This window comes from Jaculus jaculus, chromosome 16, assembly GCF_020740685.1.
Source record: "Jaculus jaculus isolate mJacJac1 chromosome 16, mJacJac1.mat.Y.cur, whole genome shotgun sequence".
NCBI lineage: Eukaryota > Metazoa > Chordata > Mammalia > Rodentia > Dipodidae > Jaculus > Jaculus jaculus.
In genome coordinates this window covers 9,563,976-9,583,226 of record NC_059117.1, presented here as the reverse complement: position 1 = coordinate 9,583,226, position 19,251 = coordinate 9,563,976, and the positions used below count along the sequence as shown (strand labels likewise).

At 42.4% G+C, this 19,251-nt stretch overlaps 1 protein-coding gene across 1 annotated transcript in view; it reads right to left on the bottom strand.

The window, feature by feature from the left end:
• Positions 1 to 19,251, bottom strand: part of Grb10 (growth factor receptor bound protein 10) — a 117,786-nt gene that overhangs the window by 61,430 nt on the left and 37,105 nt on the right. The window contains exon 2 of the mRNA XM_045135540.1: positions 17,685 to 17,760. The gene's annotated coding sequence lies outside the window, so the exon portion shown is untranslated. The remainder of the gene's footprint in view (positions 1 to 17,684; positions 17,761 to 19,251) is intronic.

Below are 19,251 nucleotides of genomic sequence, written 5' to 3'. Positions count from 1 at the left end.
GAAAAAAATGGCAGAAGGAACAAAATTTCATTATATAAAAGTTGTTTTGGGAATTAGTAACTATGGTATAGTTTCTGGTTCAACTCAAAGGGAAACCAAGCACTTAAATCTGGTTCAAATGATGGGAGAGAAAACTGGGATGCATTAATATTTAATTGTTAAGCATCTTCAGCAATGAGAGGAAGTCTGTAAGATTCACTCTAGCTTTTCTTTGTTTCATTTTTTCAAAAGGAGATGAAGGTATCTGGGAAGATAGCTCAGTGAGTAAAGTGCTTGCTTCACAGACGTAAGGACCTGGAGTCTGATCCCCTAAACCCACATAATAATGCTGAGTGTGGTCGTACATGCTAGTAATTCCAGTGCTGGGGAGGCAGGAACTAGGATGATCCCAGGGGCGTCCTGGCAATTGAGTCTAGACTAATTGGTAAGGTCCAGACCAAATGAGAGACCCTGTCTCACCAAAAAAGGGGACATTGCTCCTGAGGGTGACCCCAGGCTGTCTGGCCCTCATGCACGCCGCGCGTGCCACGCGTTACAGAAAGCAGGCAAAGGTAAGCGAGGCCTACGTAACGTCGCATTGCACGGATTAAGCAACTACAGATCATCAACAAGAATGAATTCATGACTGATACTGAAAGCTAGGCCCAAAGCCTATGTGGCTGGGAAGGTCACAGGCACTAGGGGAGGGCATACTACTATTACTCTGCTAAACAGATGTGTTGTCCACTGTCTTCGAAGCATTTACCTTTACAACCACAAATTAGCTCTGTTCTCTGGTCAGAAAAGCCCCTCCAGCCACTGGCCAAGATTATGCATCTTTGTTAAACATGTACAGATTTTGTCATTACTTCTTAAACAGTACAGCGGAACAACTACTTACATAGCATTTACACTACATTAAGTACTATAAATACACAAAACATTTCAAGTATGTGGGAAAATGTCTGAATTCTACATGCAAATCCAACCACTTTATACATGGAACTTAAGCATCTGTCATCTGTGCATCTTGGTTTCTGTGGGGGGTCTTGGAATCAACTGGCACCAATAATGAGGAACCACCACATTATCTCCAGAAAAGCTAATGGGGAGGACTTGAAGAGACCACTGAACAACAATGTCACCACAGCATCATTGTAACAAGCATAGGGCGTTTTGAAAACGACTCAAGTACCCCACAATGAATGAACGGATAAAGAAAATGTGAAGCCCCAGATCTGGAGCCAGACTCTAATCCTGGCCTAAGCACATTGTGCTCAGTGAGAAAAACCAGTCATAGAAACAATAGTGAATGACTCGACTTCTGTTAGGGCCCTGGAGGAGTCCGTCTCTTCCACAGACAGAAAATGAAGTGTGGCGGCCAGGGGCTGAAGGAGGACTGGGAAGCTGGTGTTTAACTGGTTCAGAGTTTCCGTTGGAGAAGATCACAAGAGTTCTCTGGAGTATGACTGTATTATTATTCTTTTTTTTCCCACAGCACCCTATCTGATATTCTACCTTATCCTCTCAATTGTTACAATTACAGAAATGGGCCACCACACTTTGCTGTGATTTTGTCTAATGCTACTAAATAGCATATCTTTTTAAAAGGTTAAGATGATCAATTTTATGTTGGATTCTTTAACCATAATTAAAATAATTTAAAAAATCAACTTTAAAATTGTATTTAAGACCCTTAAGCATAGTCGATTAAAATCTCTGTCTTGCTGATCTACGTGGGCACCTTTTAGGAACCCTCTGCCTGAATGGACAGCAGCGTCACATACTTTTACCTCACAGAAATAAGCCTGCTCGGAGGGGCGTCACCTCAATTTCTCAGCCTCCGCTTAACCATCTAGTAGGTATTCCTTCCAGGCTTCTTGAGTTGGCCTGTGTGTGTCCTAACCCTCACAACACTTCATTCTCAATACAGAGCCACCTTCCCACCACTATGCTTTCTCCTTTTCTAAAAAAATAATTTATTTCTTTGAGAGGCCGAGAATGGGCATGCCAGTGTCTCGTCACTGCAGATGAACGCCAGAGGCATGCACCCTCTTCTGCATCTGGCTTACATGGGTCCTGGAGAGTCAACTGGGATTCTTTGGCTTTGCAGGCAAATGCCTTAACCGCTAAGCAATTTCTCCAGCCCTCTTCTCTTTTGGTCCAGAAGGGCCACTCAAACTTGGTCTCTTCCTTGACCACAGCTGAAGCAAGCCAGGAAGGACAGTGGCTCAGGGTGGCCAGCACAGGGCTGGGCTCACCCAAGTCAGACTTCAGTATGACTGCATGTGACAAGTGGTGACATCCGCCTACTTGTGGAAAAATGTTGCCCGGAAAACTGCAGAGAAATATCTGATCTCCAATAAGGATGCAAGCCCCTGGTCAGGGCGAAGTGAGGCTAGAGGAAGCTCTGCGGCTGGCGCAGCCTAGCACCGTGGTCAGAAGTGCAAGGGCCCCGGGCTGGCTTCACGGAGGCTCTCTAGGTCGTGCTGAGCACACTGGTCAACGATGTCCATTTCTTGTGGTAAACATAGGGTTCTCTTTAACAAAATAGGAATATTCAGTACAAATTTACCTACTTGTCCACTCCTCCCTCAAGATGATAGCAGGAAAGGTTCGGTCAACATGGCCATCTTATAATGGTGTACGTGACCCAGCTAATGGAGCTCGACAAACAGACTAACATAAACACAGAGTGCGTCCACTCTTACAGACAGCCTGGCCCATGGCCATATCCCCAAGGCATCTAGTGCACAGGCTAAAGTCTAGGACAAATTGCAAAACTGAACGCAGATATTCTGGTGACAGAGACTGCACCCCACCACTACTGCCGCGTCACCAAAATAAGTAAATAAATGAATAATAATAGTAAGTCCAAGATTAATTGCTCAGTACTCTTAAATTGCCCCAGTGAAATTTATTTTTAAGTCTATGTTTCAGGGAGCTGTACAATAATTTCATTAAAAAATAAAGAAAGCTACTCATTTTATTCAGTGGTTCCATTCATTAAAATTAAAGACCTGGCATCCAATGGTGGACGGGCGTCCCCTAGCAAAGTGTCCTTTCTTGGATTTTATCCTCCCACATTGTTGCAAGGAAGCACCTGGGCATTACAAAGTCTTTTTCTGGTCCTTTCAGATGGCTTGGATTTAGTACTAAATAGCCATACAACACAGGAAAGGAATTTTCCACTACCAGAAAGTTTCAGCCTGAAAAGTAAGAACCAAAGGCCAGAGCTGAGAATTACATTTTAAAAGCACAGATTCAGCTAGGCAATTGCTATTTGTACTTCCAAAAGATGCTAGCACACGGGAAGGGGAAATAATGTATGAAATCATACTCAAAAAGGGCAAAAGATCAACTGCATCTTTCTCAAGTGTTCCCTAGCAATTTAATCTGTTTCTTTTCAACCTTCTGATTTTAATTCCTAATTCTACTCTTACATCATAATCAGGCAGAAGCCTGGGTACAACAAACTATTTAAATAGCTTGTCACTCTGGAAGGTTCCCATTTTCCACCAACCCGAAAAATATTAGCTCAAAAGCACTTTTATGATCCAAAAGTCTGTCACTCACTGGTACTGAGCTCTGAAAAAGTCAATGTTTTAAAAGTAAATGAGACACTGGGGAATCTTTATCATCACATTAAACATTAACTCCAATATCATGAACTTCACTCCATAAATTCAAAATCCATTTACTTAACCAACATTTTTCTTCATTTGGCATATATTTACTGAGCACCAGCTACATATCCAACATTGTTTCAGGTACTGGAATATAGGTGTTAGCAAAACAGACAGGACTCGCTGCCTTTGCACTTGCTTTAGCAGTGCACTTATGAACGCTCAGCCATTGCCGAGAAGACTAGTGAGGTCCTGGTGCAAGAATGACATGCACATTTATAAAACATTTTTATCATAAAGGTCAAGTCTTTAAGGAGAAAGATACATTTACCCTGACTTGAACATTATACAACATACACGTGTATCAAAACGTCCTGTGATCCACTGTACCTGGGTGTTGTGTGTCAGTAAAAAGTAGTGAAAAATATTCCTGCTAACCTGCATGTAATGAAGACTTGGGTAAATGGTCTGGGAAAGGCTAATGAGGCAGAATATAAAATAGCAGGGAAGAATATGAACTACTTTTTTTTACTGTCTCTGGAAAAACAATTCCCACTCAGAAGAACTTCAAACCCATTTCAGTTAATGGCAGCTAGCAGGGATTCAATGCATTGTGTAGGAATGTTACAACAGCCCCGACTGGAAGAGACCCGCTCAATCAGAAGGGATGGTTCGGTTCAGAGGACGTGGTGTCTTGGCTGCAGCTGAGGGGTAAGTGGGAAGGTACAGCAGGCTTCTGTTCTCAAAGGAAGGGATTCTTGGCAGAAAGTTCTTAGTCTATAAACATATCTCAGAGGCCAGAGATCCTAGCACAGCCTGCTCACGCCTTAGGAGAGAGGAGTTTAAATGTATCCCTGTTTACAAGTAAGGCAGTCATGGAGAGAGGGCACTGAGCTCTCAGAAGAGCCTCAGTCTTAAGGCATCAGAGGCAGAAAGCCATCCCAAGGGAACCCTATCAATGGTTCCAAGAAACAGTACATCTCCCAGAATCGAAAGGCCCAGGAGACAGGAGCTGGCTCCCAGGACAGGAGCAAAAACGCAGCTTAACAGGGACAGCACACTCAGGACCTCAGGTTGGGGCTACAGTGGGGTAAGTCATCTAGAGCTGTCCTTTCTCAGTCTGCCCACAGGCATGATGACCTGGAAGCCTTTTGCAGGTGAAAACAGGTTCCTGGAATGCACCTGGCATTCTGAACGCAGCCTCTGAGCTGGACTGAAATGTTTGTATGTCCCGAAGCTCCACGTGCCGGGCACAGCTCTGCAGACTGGGTCAGCAGGTGGGCAGAAAGTGGCCAGGTCAGGAGGGCAGAGCACCATGGATGGGATGAAGGCTCTGATGAAGGAACCTAAGAGAACTCACTCATCCCTTCCACAGCAAGAAGGTGCTATGGGGAAGACACTGAATCCACGGAGGCCTTGACCTTGGCCATCCAGTCTCTAGAGGTGAGTGCAATAAAATTCTGTTAATAAATCACAGTCTTTCAACTGCTGCAGTAGTAGTCTGGAGGGACAAAGAGAGCTCCTAATTGAATGTTTGTTATTTTCAGGATAATTACTTTTCAATTATGAAACATAAATACACATGGCTAAGTAGCACCTCCTGAATAATGACTCAGGAAAAAGAATGCCAACAACCCATCTCCCTCCGAGTCAGGGTGGACACATCCTCCCGTTGAGCTCCCGGGCAGAGACAGACAGAGATGCTGTGTTGCGCTCGTTAGTTGTTGATAATGAAGAGAAGTCATTGCTACCCATTCCCCAGCACCTCTCAGGTCCCCTGTCCAGGGCTGCATGCCCCTCAGCTCAAGCTATTTATCCCGTTAGCTACTTGTAGCCTTTCCTACAAACTAGCCCACTAGTAGGTTCCCATTGTTCAAGTACAGAAACTGAAGGACAAAGCCACTCAGCTTAGAATATGCCTGCATCCAAAGTTGGCTTGCCTTCTTATATGTTAATAATTTTCTTTAGTTTTTTTGTTTTTAACCCAACTTGTGTTTCAGTTTTCTAGTTACCTATCTTCTGTCACTAAACTTGAGTTTCTGGAAGGCTGGAACTATATTTGTTCACCTTTGCCTCATTACCTGACCTCGAGTCTGGCACACAGTACATAATCAACAAATGTTAGTTGAGCAGGACAGTGGACTCAGCACCCTCCATCAATCAAGCCGTAGAGTCTTCCAGGAAGTCAGACAGCCAGACAGAGTTGCCAAACTCTGTAGACGGCTGTGTCTCTCACTCTTTCAGGTCCGTGGAAGAAGACCTACAGTGTAGGTTACCAGGTAAATAGATGCCAACTTGTCTCGATCCAAAACGGAATGGCATCTGTTAAAAACCCAGGTCCAGGAATCTATCTGTGGGCTGCATTTCCTAGGCAGGTCAGGCCTGTGCCCCTGTGGCCAGGCTTCCTGTTCACTCCTGTGATTCCAGGGCAGCACTTAACACACCTGCTCTACGGGGAGTCTTCATCTCACTCCCGGAATCCCCCATTGCCCACACCATGGCTATCTCCATTGAGGATGTGCAGTTAATGGAACCATGGGCTTCGGAGACCCCATTCACCTCAGCACACACGTTCTCCCTGCAAAAGCACCAGCCCATGGGATGGCTTTGCGCACAGTAAGGAGAGGGCCACCTGCCTCAACTAACTTGATTACTGCTCTCATAGGCATGACCAGAGATTTTCTTTACATGGTGATTCTAAATCCTGTAGAGTTGGCAATGAGAGATTAACCATTAAAGAAGATAAAGTCATTTCCTGTGACAGAAATCTAGCTGTCCCTCTATTAGTATCTAGGATGCAGGGACTCCTAAATCATTCCAAGGGGCTTCCCAATGGGAACCATTTGTTAACTAATGAACTCACAGTTATTTGCTACCCAAATATAATATTCTCTCTCTGTAAACACAAGCATCTTCTTATCATTTATCATGTATGTATGTATGTATGTATGTATGTATGTATGTATGTATCTATCTATCTATCTATCTATCTATCAATCAATCAATGTATTTCCTCATGGATGGGAAACTTAAGGACTTGTGTGCTGATTAATTTTGATGGAACTATTATCAAAGACTTTTTGTGTCAAAATTGAGTCCAGGTTCTAACAGCCATTGGTAACTAGATAGCAGACAGCCAGGTCACCAGCAGGCTCTGGGTCCAATGTCTGTAAATTTGAGGGTATCTGCAAACACTGAAGTGTCTGTTCTGTAAGAATTCACTATAAACTAGTTACTGCCTGCAGGTAAGGAGCAGACATTTTGAGGATCTACTTAAAGCAGGGATTCACAGTGGGGTAAATATCAAGCATGCCAACAAAAATGACTTTGAAGGCCTTGTTCAAACATTTTTGAAACCAGCAGTAATGAAAGGCAGGAGGCTTTCTGTACTTCCTGAGAATCTGTAGCTTAATGTCTTACTTTGAGATACAATTTTATAGGGAAAATCACCCATCTCCAAAGCATCCCATACACCAGGATGGAGGCTGATTAGTACTCTCCTCTTGTTTTTTTTTTTTTTCCTTAAGAATTAAGTAAAATTTAGTATAGAAAAATGATAATATGTTTTATAAAAGAAGATATGCTTATTTTCTACCTAGGGAAAACTTAAAAATATTCCTTCATCACTTATCTTATAAATGAAAGGACTTATCACTTATAAGTTGCACCCTGTTGCATCTGAGCAGGCTTTACAGTTCCTTGAACAAAGTGGCCCATGTTACACAGTCTGTGGATAGAATGGTAGGAGGCTCACTGTTGCGTCCCCTAGACCTTAGTCTGACACCTCCTATGGACTTGACAGGCAAGAGACCCTTGTCTAACAGAGGAAGAAGGGATGAGTGGAAGTCATGGGAAAACTACCAAACAAGCAAGGAGGGTGAAAAGCAAACCTGCCAGGAGAGCAGAGAGAGCTGTGGGACTAAAGCCCTCTACGGAGCTGTAAGCATCCTGACAGCTAAAGGAAACATGAAACATTAATGGAGCCCAATTATCTGCTCAAAGGGACCAGACAAAAGAGTGGCGGGAACTGTGAGCGCGTCAGGAAAGCGAAGGCCCAGACTAGCCGACTTGAGGAGGGACAGAGGATGACAGTGGGTTTTCAGTCCTGCTCTACATGAGGACCAGGAGGAACAGGTCGACTGCGTGCCTGGCACTGGCATGAGATGCAGAGACTGCCAGCTCCTCAGTGCCTTTTGTTCCCATCTTCCTTATTAAGACAAATGATCTTCAAAGTGGGAAGGAGGGGAGAAACACAATTAAAGGGAGGCCAATGTCGACTGTGCCGAGGGGACAGCATCTCATGCTCTTGGCTGTATCCAAGGCCAAGATCAAAATCTCAGGATGAGCCACTGAAAAATTTTGAGAATTAAAAAATGAAGGGAAAGACTGGTAGACTTGTATAAAGACCAAGGACCAACATGGAAGACCAGAGGGACAGAAGACAGAGGCCAGAGTCCACTAGCATGGGTTCAAGTCTAGTTCTGTCACTCACGAAGGATGTGGCCTGGGCAATGCTCCCACCTCTGGCCTCTGTCTCTTCCGTAGATGCATGGACCTAGCAACAACGTCTACCTTAAGTTAGGTGAATTCAATGGACTGAAATATGAAGCACAGGGTTTTTGTTTTGCTTTGTTTTATTAACCTTAAGAAGTGACTGATAGAACAAAAAAGTCACCTAAGCATGTATGAAGTAAAAGAAAAGAGGTGAGAAGTCATGACGACTCTGACAGATTATGATATCCTCATGTTATTTGGCACTGCACATCATGATGTGGCATGAATCTCATTATTTTGTGTCAAGAGCCCACTTCGTGTTCCATGAGGAAGAAGATATGTGGACATTAGTGACTTTGTACAAAAACAACTAGAGATGAATTTCCTGTCTTTCTAATGTTGTTATCCTAACAAAAAGCGTTAGGCACTGGGGTGGGAGCGAGGAGCACCAGAAATCCAAATTATCAAAAGCTCAGGAATCAAGATATACCAAGAAGCCCATATGCACTGCTACTCAGGATTTTTGTTAAGAGTTTCACAAAAAGGACTTTATCAGTGGAAAATAGGATTTATCATAAGAAAATGATAACCAAGAAAACAAAGTTACTTCTACATATATACATATGTAAAATGGGATAACACTGAAGTTGTTTTTATGACAGGTGAGTAAAAAGCAAATAGCTAAGAAGGTACTAAAAAAATCATGAGGCAAACTTTGTTCTCAAGCTGCAACTGGAAGGAGGAACTGGCTTCTCAATTGACTTGTATATTTTCTCCATGATGATGCCCTTATCCAGATTGTTCCAATGTCCTCTGGATAGCATGTCAGGAAGGGAAGGGCTCTGTGAGCTGGTTTTTGTCTTTGCTTGCCGGGAAATTACCAAAATGTCCCATATACAGAAGGTTTCTGGGATGCATATATGTATTTATTACACATGAGTTAAAGAAGTTATTACATAGCTATAAAGTATAACTGCAGAAAGCTACTGTGGTGAAACCTTCAAAGTAGAAGGACAGAAATGCTCAATCTTGGAAGGATAAGGAACACATAATAATATGGTAACAGTGTAGGAACAGCTTATACCTATGGTGTGTACTTGGTGGTTCTCTGAAATTATCTTAAATTCTGACACTGAAAATATTTGGCTTTGATTCCTAGCATGTCACTGATTACCTCTCTAGGACTTCTTGGCAAGTTAGAGAACTCCCTAGACTTAGTTTCCCCATATATAACTGTGACAATTAAATGAGAAAACACGAGGCTTGCAGAAGGTTTTATTACAAGCGTCTAAGATAGCATGACCATTGTTATTCTGTAGTAATTATGTAAGGTGGCTACATACAAATAAAATTAACTTAGTCACAAAGATGTACTAGAAAAGATTATGACAGAAGCCCACAGGTCACAACCCTGCTTAATTAATATGGCTGCAAAGTACAGGGCTTGAGCAAAGAGGACGGAAGACTGAAGCAGTCAGTATCTACAAAGAGACTATGATCGCTGCCCTGAGCTGATGAGTCCAGATCACTTCACAATCTCACAGAGGCCACCAGCAGCGGACAATAAACACAGGGTAGGGGCTGGGGATCTGAGTTGGGGTGGCTGGAGTAAGTCAAGACATGCTGGCTCCCTGTCAAATGCCACCATTCAATGGCTATCAGTTCTCAGATAGTGTTGCGACCTAAACTGGGCAAGACCTGCCAGAATGGCACATCTGTGGTGGCAGTCCCTCATTCTCTAAACAGGTGGCATCTGAACACAACATCCCCTTTTGGGGATACGGCCTCAGACCCTCTCACAGCTCTGAACCCAAGGGCTCTAGGGAACCTCTAGCTAGAGAATTCTTCATTTTGGTACATGTACAATGAAAGCACAATCACTGTAAATTCTACTTTGTATTACTCTATTCTTTATTTTAGTAATAAATTCACATTAAAGAGACATTTAGAAACTGAAGAGATGCACCAAACAACAATGTTCTCAGCCCAAAATGACTTTCTTCATAGCAGGTGATGAAAGGTCACCATCTCCCTTCCTGGCCTTAATTATACCCTTTTAGTTCTTCAAAGACCCTAGGTCCTAGGAACTTTACTCAGATTGCACTCCTTGTGCTGTGACATACTTCCCCACCTTTCTGGGGAATCACTGAGGCAGCACAGGAACACTGCCACCATCCTGACACTTGGAGAGCAATGTCTGCCCTTAGTATAATGTCTACAAGATGGCTCAGTAGTTACGTGCATTTCCTGTTCAAGCATGAGAGCTTGAAGGTCCTGAAAATCACCCAAGATGGAATCTCCAGATCCCACATAAGAAGCTGGGTGCGGCCACTCACGTCTGAGACCCCAGCCCCACAAAGGGGAGTGAGGCTCAGGGATTGCCTAGAATCATGCCAACCAATGAGTCTGCGACCATGACAAACTAATAATTCCACAGACTGTCCCAGGAAGATGGATCATCAGCACAATCATGTACCAATGATAAGAAAACACCCAAATCCTGGCAAAAGTTCAGAAACATGCCTTATCCCAGAGCAGTAAGTTTTCCAGACACATATCCATTTCTTTAAAGTAAATTCCAACAATTGGTCGGTCAAAATGTGTAACAGGACTGAGGCTGTAGCTCAGTGGTCAAGTCCTTGCCTAGCATACACAATGCCCTAAGTTTGAGTTCTATTGCCAGAAAAGTAAAAATAAAAAGCATGAATGTTGTGCAACTCATTAGATGGGCACAAAACACCTCTGGGAATTGGACACATTCCTTCCATTTGCCACACGGCTCTCTGTGCAGAGCCCACTGTGAAAGCTAAGGCAGTGCATGCTTCACAGACACCTCCTTCCCATCCTCACAATGCCATGAACCTGTCTGGGGTGGCCTATGTTATGGATGGAGAAAGAAGTCCAGCTCCTCAGGAGAGCAGCTTTACATGACACAGCCTTCAGTGACATCAGGTGTGTCTCAGGTCCTGCCCTGCCCTGCCCCCAACACCTTCCCATCTTAGAGACCACAGGGGCATCTCCAAGCGATTCTCAGGACTTCAGTACATAGACTTTAAATCTTTTTGTGGCCCTTGTGGAATCTGTGTTTATTTGTACTACTAGTGTGAGGTATAGCCGGACAGCTCAATGTCAGCTGTGTGGAGTACCAACTACTGGAAAGAGAATGCTTAAAATGAGAAAAGTTCAAACTTCTAAAGCTTACAGTTCTCAAAAATACCACATCTCAAAAACTATTGTCAAAGAAAAATAAAAATAGGGATTCCATAGAATCCAGAAATTCTATTCCTCTATATATGCCTGCAGACTTGAATTCAAGAGGTACAGACACCCGTCAAGCTAATGCTCACAGCAAGTATTACTCATGACAGCCAAAAAGGGAAGCGAACCCCCATTCACCAGAGGCAAAGAGGTAAACAAAATGCGGCAGGTCAATGAAATGGAACATTATATAGCAACAGAAGATACAAGACTCTGCTAGAAGCTAACAAAGATGAAATTTGATAATGAGATTCCCCAAGACAGAAGCCAGTTACTAAATGATCAATACTGTATGATTCCACTTATATGAGTTATCCAAAAATAGACAAGTTCACAGAGGCAACAAGTACTTAAGAGGTTATCAGGGGAGGGGGACTTACTGTCTAATCTGTGTGGAGTTTATGTTTGAGGTGCTAGGAAAGTTTTGGAAATAGGAAATGAAGATGTTTGCACAACACCATCAACATAATTAATACCACTGAATTGACACTTAAAAATAGTTAGAAAGGGCCTGGCGAGATGGTTCAGCAGTTAAGATGCTTGCCTGCAAAGCTTAACCACTTGAGTTTGATTTCCTAGCACCCACATAAAGCCAGATGCACAAAGTCGTACATGCATGTGGAGTTCATTTAGAGTGGCTCAAGGCCTTGGCATGCCCATTCTCCCTTTCCCTCTCTCTCTCTCTCCCTGTGATAAGTGTGGTGGTGTACTGTACACCTTTAATCACAGCACTCAGGAGGCAGAGGTAAGAGGATTGCTGTAAGTTTGGAGCCATCCTGAGACTACATAGTGAATCCCACGTCAGTCTGGGCTAGAGTGAGACCCTACCTCAAAAAGAAAAAAAAAAAAAACCGGTTAAAATGGTAAAATTTGTTTTGTATATTTAAAATGTTTCTTAGAAATTCTTCTCAGTAACTTCAGCTGCAACTGAACCACTAGCCTTCAAAGGAAAATGCAGCCCTTCCTATAAGCATGCTAAGAATTGTATGAAGTATTTTTAGCAACTGCCATAAAAAAAATAAGCAGCTTATGTTAGGAATGCGGTAATAAAACAAGAACAAGAAATCCTCTTTGCCAGGTAGAAGTAGCAGGTCAAGGAAAGTCACAGCTAATCTTTTATTCTAAACATCATGTCCTCTGCCAGGAACCCGGCAATTCTGAACCCAACACACCAACCAAACCCCAGGTCTGTACAGAGCATATGATTATGCTTTGAAAACTAACGAAATAAGAAAGCATCATTGTATCTTGTCAAATTCAATACCATGACATCTTGTTAAAAAGAAGCATCATAGTCAGGTGTGGTGGCACACACCTTTAATCCCAGCACTTGGTAGGTAGAGGTAGGAGGATCACCATGAGTTCGAGTCCACCCTGAGACTGCATAGTGAATCCCAAGTCAGCCTGGGCTAGAGTGAGACCCTACCTCAAAAAATAAACAAAAAAAGAAGCATTTTGCCTGCTGAAATCGGTTCTGGGCCTAGGGGAGGAGGGGGAGGGGACAGTGACTTGAGGCATTGGGAAGACAAGCCTCTGGGCTCTTTGCTGGCCCGGGACACCAACCGACCTTCTCTCCTAGGGGAAAGTGGCCTTGAAGGTGCTTGCACTCAGCTGAGGAGCTGATCCCGCCCTCCAGACCCCTGGGGCTCTATGCTTCCTGTTACTGAGCCTCTTTCCTAGTTAAAGCCAGGAAACTTCATCAAGGCACATCAAAATTGCTGGGGATTTGACATTTAGAGACACTATGAAGACACATGGGTGAAGATGTGACAATCTTTGCTACATCACATCTTCCCAACTAGGACCACAGCACACAGCTCTTCACTCTTCAGCAATTCAGATTATTTAGCAACTCGCTATATTACCTGCTAATCTTGTTAGATTTATCAGAGGTACAACATTTGCTGCTACTATAAGTTGGATTTCTTTCATATATTTCCTGATTATTTCTTACTGGTATTTAATAATCATAATATGATCTCTCTTGCCATAGTTTGCCAGTGCTGCGATTCTATTCCAGCCCATTACTTTTATATGCTGATCTCACATTGATTTTATCTTCCAATTTTAAAAAAAAATATTTTATTTTTTAAAATTTATTTGAGACAGAGAGAGGGGAAGAGAGAAAGAGAAAGAAATAATGGTGAACCAAGGCCTCAAGCTACTGCAAATGTATTCCAGATGCATGCACCCTCATGTGCATCTGGCTTAAGGGGAATCTGGAGACTCTAACCTGGGTCGTTAGGTTTCACAGGCAAACACCTTAACTGCTAAGCCATCTCTCCAGCCCCATTTGTACAACTATTTTTATTTTGGTTTGTCAAGGTAAGGTCTCACTTTAGCTCAGGCTGACCTGGAATTCACTATGTAGTCTCAGGGTGGCCTTGAACTCATGGTGATCCTTCTACCTCTGCCTCCTGAGTGCTGGGATTAAAGCTGTGCGTCACCACACTTGGCTTTGAGTAAATTTTTAATCATATTAAACCTTTCCCTGTATACCAATGCTGATTTTCTATTAGAATAATCATTATTTTCAAATAAGCAAAGATTTTGTTTCTTCTTTCCCAGCGTTTACACATCTTTCCATTAGCTTACTTACGTACCCTCCTGAAGACCTGCAGGGACAGGGGCTCTCTGTCCATGGTTTTCTTAGGCATAACTCGTACTTCCCCAGGTAACGGCTACTTTTCACACGTCTATGGTAAAATGGCTGAGCAGGGGGAGGGTTCACTTTGGCTTCAGTGCGAGTGGACACAGCCCACCATGGCAGGGAAGGCGTGGTGGCAGGAGTGGGAAGCAGCCAACCACACTGAACTTCAGTCAGGAAGCTGGAAGTGACAGGAAGTGAGGCCTGGCTATAAACCTCCAGGCTCACCCCACAGTGACCCGCTTCCTCCAGTGAGACTCCATATCCTAAAGGTTTTACAACCTTTCAAAGGAGCCACAGTCTGCTCAAACATATGAGTCTATCGAGGCTATTTCACATTCAAGCCACAGTACCTCAACTACACATTGTATAGCTGTCTTACAAACCAATTATAACGGTTTAAGTAAGGAGGACCCTTTCTCCTGCTGATGTGGTAAGAATTTCATGTACTATACAGAGTGGGAACTTTTGCTAAGTCCTCCTTCTTTATACACAGTCAGACAGACAACTACTTGCTTTCCCTTTAAAATCTTCTACAGCGGCTCATGAGATGGTTCAGTGGTTAAAGGATCTTCCTTGCAAAGCTTCATGGCCCGGGTTTGTATTCCCAGCCCCCATGTAAAGCCAGAGGCACAAGTGGCGCACGCGCCTGCAGTTCACTTACAGTATCAAGAGGCCCTAGTGTGTTAATACTCACTCATTCTCTTCCTCCCTCCCTCCCTCCAAATAAATAATATTTTTCAAAAATCTTCTACATGTTAGATATGACCCTAGCTGGATGATAACATATCTTTGCATGTTCTAATTAATCCAGATTTGGTTGCAATAATTGTTTTGTATTTTTTAAGATAAAGGGAATTTGGAGTTCATTTGCAGTGGCTGGAGGCCCTGACACTCCCATTCTCTCTCTCTCTCTCTCTCTCTCCTTTCTCTCTTCTTCCTTCTCTGTCAAATAAATAAATAAATAAAAACCAAATATTAAAAATATAGTCAACGTTTTGGTATATTTAATCTTTTTAAATTCATACATAAATATATTTTCCCCATGTGGTCTCACGTTATCCCACATTTTTCTTCTCCTAAATGGAGTCTTTTTAGGTTTCACTCAGTACTCCCGAAATACCAATGTGCAATTTCAGTCTGGTATTATCGAAGCAATTTATAGGCAGTTACACTTACAACACGTTGCTGATTGCTCTGCAGTTCATCACCTCTTGCCTGCCATGTTCCCTCCATTTCTTCTTCCTGAAGTATCACTTTTAGTATGTTTGGTTTTGTGTGCTGGGAAGAGACCCTAGGACCTACGTATGTTAGGCACTCTACCATGAGCTGCCCTTCTTCCCTTAATCTCTCTTTAAATGAAGCTTGTCAGTAACACTTTCTCAGTCTTTGAAAGAGTTTCACTCTGCCTTCACATGTTGGTCAGAAATTCTGGATGGATGGTTATCTTTCCTTCAGTGTTTCTGAAGTAAACCACAGTGTCTGACATTTACCATGCCCAATTTAGTATCAGGCTCATAGTTTGTTAAGACATTTATTTCTTCCTTTAAGACATCCTATGGATTCCATCCTTTTGGACTAGTACTAAATACTTTTAGATGAAGACAAACCTTCATGTTTCCTTGGTAGTCTTATAATCATATCATTCTTTGTTTCTAGCCAATTGTTGGTTCTTAAAGCCTTCTATGCCTAAATGTCAACCTCTTGTCTCTGTTTCTCTGACCTAGAGGGAGGTGAGTCTTTTAGAAATGACTTGCAGGCCTCTAGCCACCTTTTAGGCAGAATCCAGCACTTAAAAAAAGAATGTCAGTAAGTGTATATTTCATGTCTAAAAGTTCTACCTACCTTTTCTTCTTAGTTCATTTATTTTTACTATGTATGTTTCATAGTTTCCTTCTCTGTTTTATAGACATTTTCCTTTCATTGATTTGAGCATTATAAACATATTAATTTAAAATCATTTTTCAGACTTATTTCTATCACACGGTCTGCATTTGTCATTGGCTAATTTTATTAGCTACCTATCTTAGCACAGATTTGACTTGGGTGATCTGGAATTAGTTTGTACACGCAATGGAAGTAGGCTGTTATCTTCCTCACTGATGTTCCTACTGCTCCCTGTGGAGAGTGAAGCCGGGGGCCAGCTGTAGCTACTGGCTCATGAAGACTGTGGGGTTGAGCTTGAGTCATCGTCCTGCTCTGTTGCTACTCCATCAAGCTCTGCCTGCAAGGCTGAACCCAAATGGTTGCCCGCATGCTCACATGTTGACCATCCACCCTGGCAAGGGTCTTTGACCAGCACCTTATGAAAGCAGGAAAGTCCCATCCCAGTCTCTGGTTAGAACTAACTGTGGCTCCTCTGTCACTGGTAGAGGGGGAGACCACAGAGCCCATTGCTCTGGAATCGAATCTGGGTCATTAGGCTTTGCAGTCAAGTGTCTTAATCACTGAACTCTCTCTCCACCCATTAAATCTTTTTTAGCAGTCTTTTTTTCCTAATTTTCTGACAAAAGTGTTAGTATATAATTCTACAGGAACACTAATATTATGACCCAGAGCATTTCGACTTTAATAAGATCATTTGTAAGGAGCACAGTGAAATGACTTAAAGTTGCCTTAAGCTTCAAAGCCTGTAGTAAACAATTAGTATTTTTCGCTTATACAATCTCGTTTCAAAGTTTATATAGGGTGAGTCTGAAATTATGCTTGCCATAGAAAGCTTTGACTGTCTAATGCTTGAGGAGACACTGATTTGATTTCATGGGTAGATCTCAGTTTTCAGTTTTTGCTAAATGTCATCTTCCTTCTCATTAAGCAGTTCTTTAAATAATCTGATTACTTCAATTTCTAACAGTTCAAAACCATATGATTTCTTGGACTTAAATTCTCTAGAAATCCAAATAATGTGTCACATGCATTTCCCCCAGTTCCGTGTCAGGATGAGACTTCTCATCTTCTCACAACATTTCAATTTATTAGATATAATTTAATAAATAATTTTTATGCTCACTTTATGCCTTTGCCTTCTTCTCCAGAAGAAATCAGCAAAAGAGAAATACCAACAGTGCACACATGCCAAACCAGCAGAGGACCCCACGGAGGACAAGGGCCCTGCAGAGGGAAGGGCAAGTTGCTTTGCTTCGAAGCTCACCCCTAGCACAGTGAGGATGAACCTCAGATAACTCATATCCAGCACCCTTTCATGTTTGGCTCACTGAAGTCGGTTTGTTGAATGAAACGACATAAAGCGATATATTTTAGGCTTCATTTGCCTTAAGGGGAAAAAGAACATGTAGTGCTGGAATCTTTCCTCGTGCCAAGAACATTTCAGAATATACAGCTGGTCTTCCGTATCCCCAGGATCTACATCCATTCAACCAGCCATGAATCAAAAACACTGAGGGGGAAGTTGTGTACTAAACGTACACAGACTTCTTTCTGCGTCATTATTCCCCAAATGGCACAGCCACTCACCGTGCACTGGGGATGACAAGCAACCTAACTGTGACGAGCACGTGGGAAGGAGGGTGAGATTCTATGGAAATAACATTACATCTAAAGGACTTGGCCATCTGCAGGTGTCAGTGTCTGCAGGGGCTCCTGGGACCCCATGGACTATGAACAGCTATAAAGTGCTTTCATGGTTGCAAAGCAACAGTCAATTCTTACATACTCCTTACCTGGATGGTTTGTCGGTCGAGAAAATCTAGGCCTTGCCCGGCCTTGTGAACGAGAAGGTGTCTGCTCCACTTTGTCCTAAAAGGAAGACAAAGGATCAAAAGAGGCACAGCATACATCTCCAGTATTTCCTCCCATTAGCAGTATTTTACACTGCTTTCCCTCTATCTATCTATCTATCTATCTATCTATCTATCTATCTATCTATCTATCTATCTATCTGTGTCAGTTTTACATAACAGTTTAAAATATGTCATAGAAAGGAGTCCAATCACAAAAGTTGCAACCTGTTGTCAGGGGAGTCAGAAGCAGTTCATGTTTCACTCTCATGGTTTTCCCTGAAGAGTAATTTAAAAGGATGACCACCAAGTGCTCACCTTCGGCAATGAATGTCATAACCGACATTCCATGAAGCACACACACTTTCTACAATGACCAGTGATGTGCCTTGACCTTCAGCTCTCTGAGTCTGAGAGAGTGATTCATAGACAGGTCCCTCCACAAAGAGCAAGGAGCTCACTGGCACTACTTTAGACATACGAGGATAAAATTTGAGGCAAAAGTTAAAACAACATTAAGACTCCAAGGCTACAATTCTAGAAAAATATCTTCATAGAAATAAAAATAGCCAATAAAAGACATATTAAAATCTGGGTAGAGGGCTGGACAGCTTAGCACTTAAGGTGCTTGTCTGCAAAGCCAAAGGACTCAGGTTCAGCTCCCCAGGACCCACATAAGCCAGATGCACAAGGTGGCACATGCATCTGGAGTTCATTTGCAATAGCTGGAGGCCTGGCGTGCTCATTCTCTCTCTCACACACACATTTCTCTACACTAATAAATAAAAATAAATCTGGGTAGAAATATGCCATATAGTATTAATGAGCTTACAAAAAGCAGCAGTGATTAACACCTGGTGGAGAAATCTCAACAGCCTCTTACAAATGTATAAAATCTGTGAAATGTTTCAGAAAGCATGGATAAGTAGAAAAGGTTTGAATTCTGCCAGAAGTACAGAAAGTACACTTAAGTCAGTTATTACTATGCAGTCACAAACATAGTACAGATGCTTCTTGATTTATAATGGGGTCACCTCTCAGTTATAAGTCCACTGTAAACGTAAACTATTTGAGATTGATGCTAACTTCCTGTGTGTAAACCAGCCTGCAGTACAGGGCTAACTGTCAGATCCACTCTAAGCTTTGGGGCTGCTATGGAGGAGGCTGAGGGGAAACCAACGGAAAACCTCCACAAAGGCCATGTCACTTGTATGTCATACTTCAAAACAACAACAACAACAAAAAAAACCCAAAAAACAAAAACGAATGCCCTGTCCACCCTTTCATCCACAAAGGCAAATGTCTAAGTAACAGGAGATGCTTCCTGGTGCTTGCCCTCTTCTTGTTCCTCTTAAAAAGCAATTGTGGTCAGGTTTCTTAATCATAGATTGAACACTTTCTAACTTTGAAAATCTACGGGAGTCAAACAAATAGAAAAAAAAAGCCCTCAATCTACTCACACACCCATGAGTTTATCTATTAGTATCCAATAACATTATTTAAGGAAAAC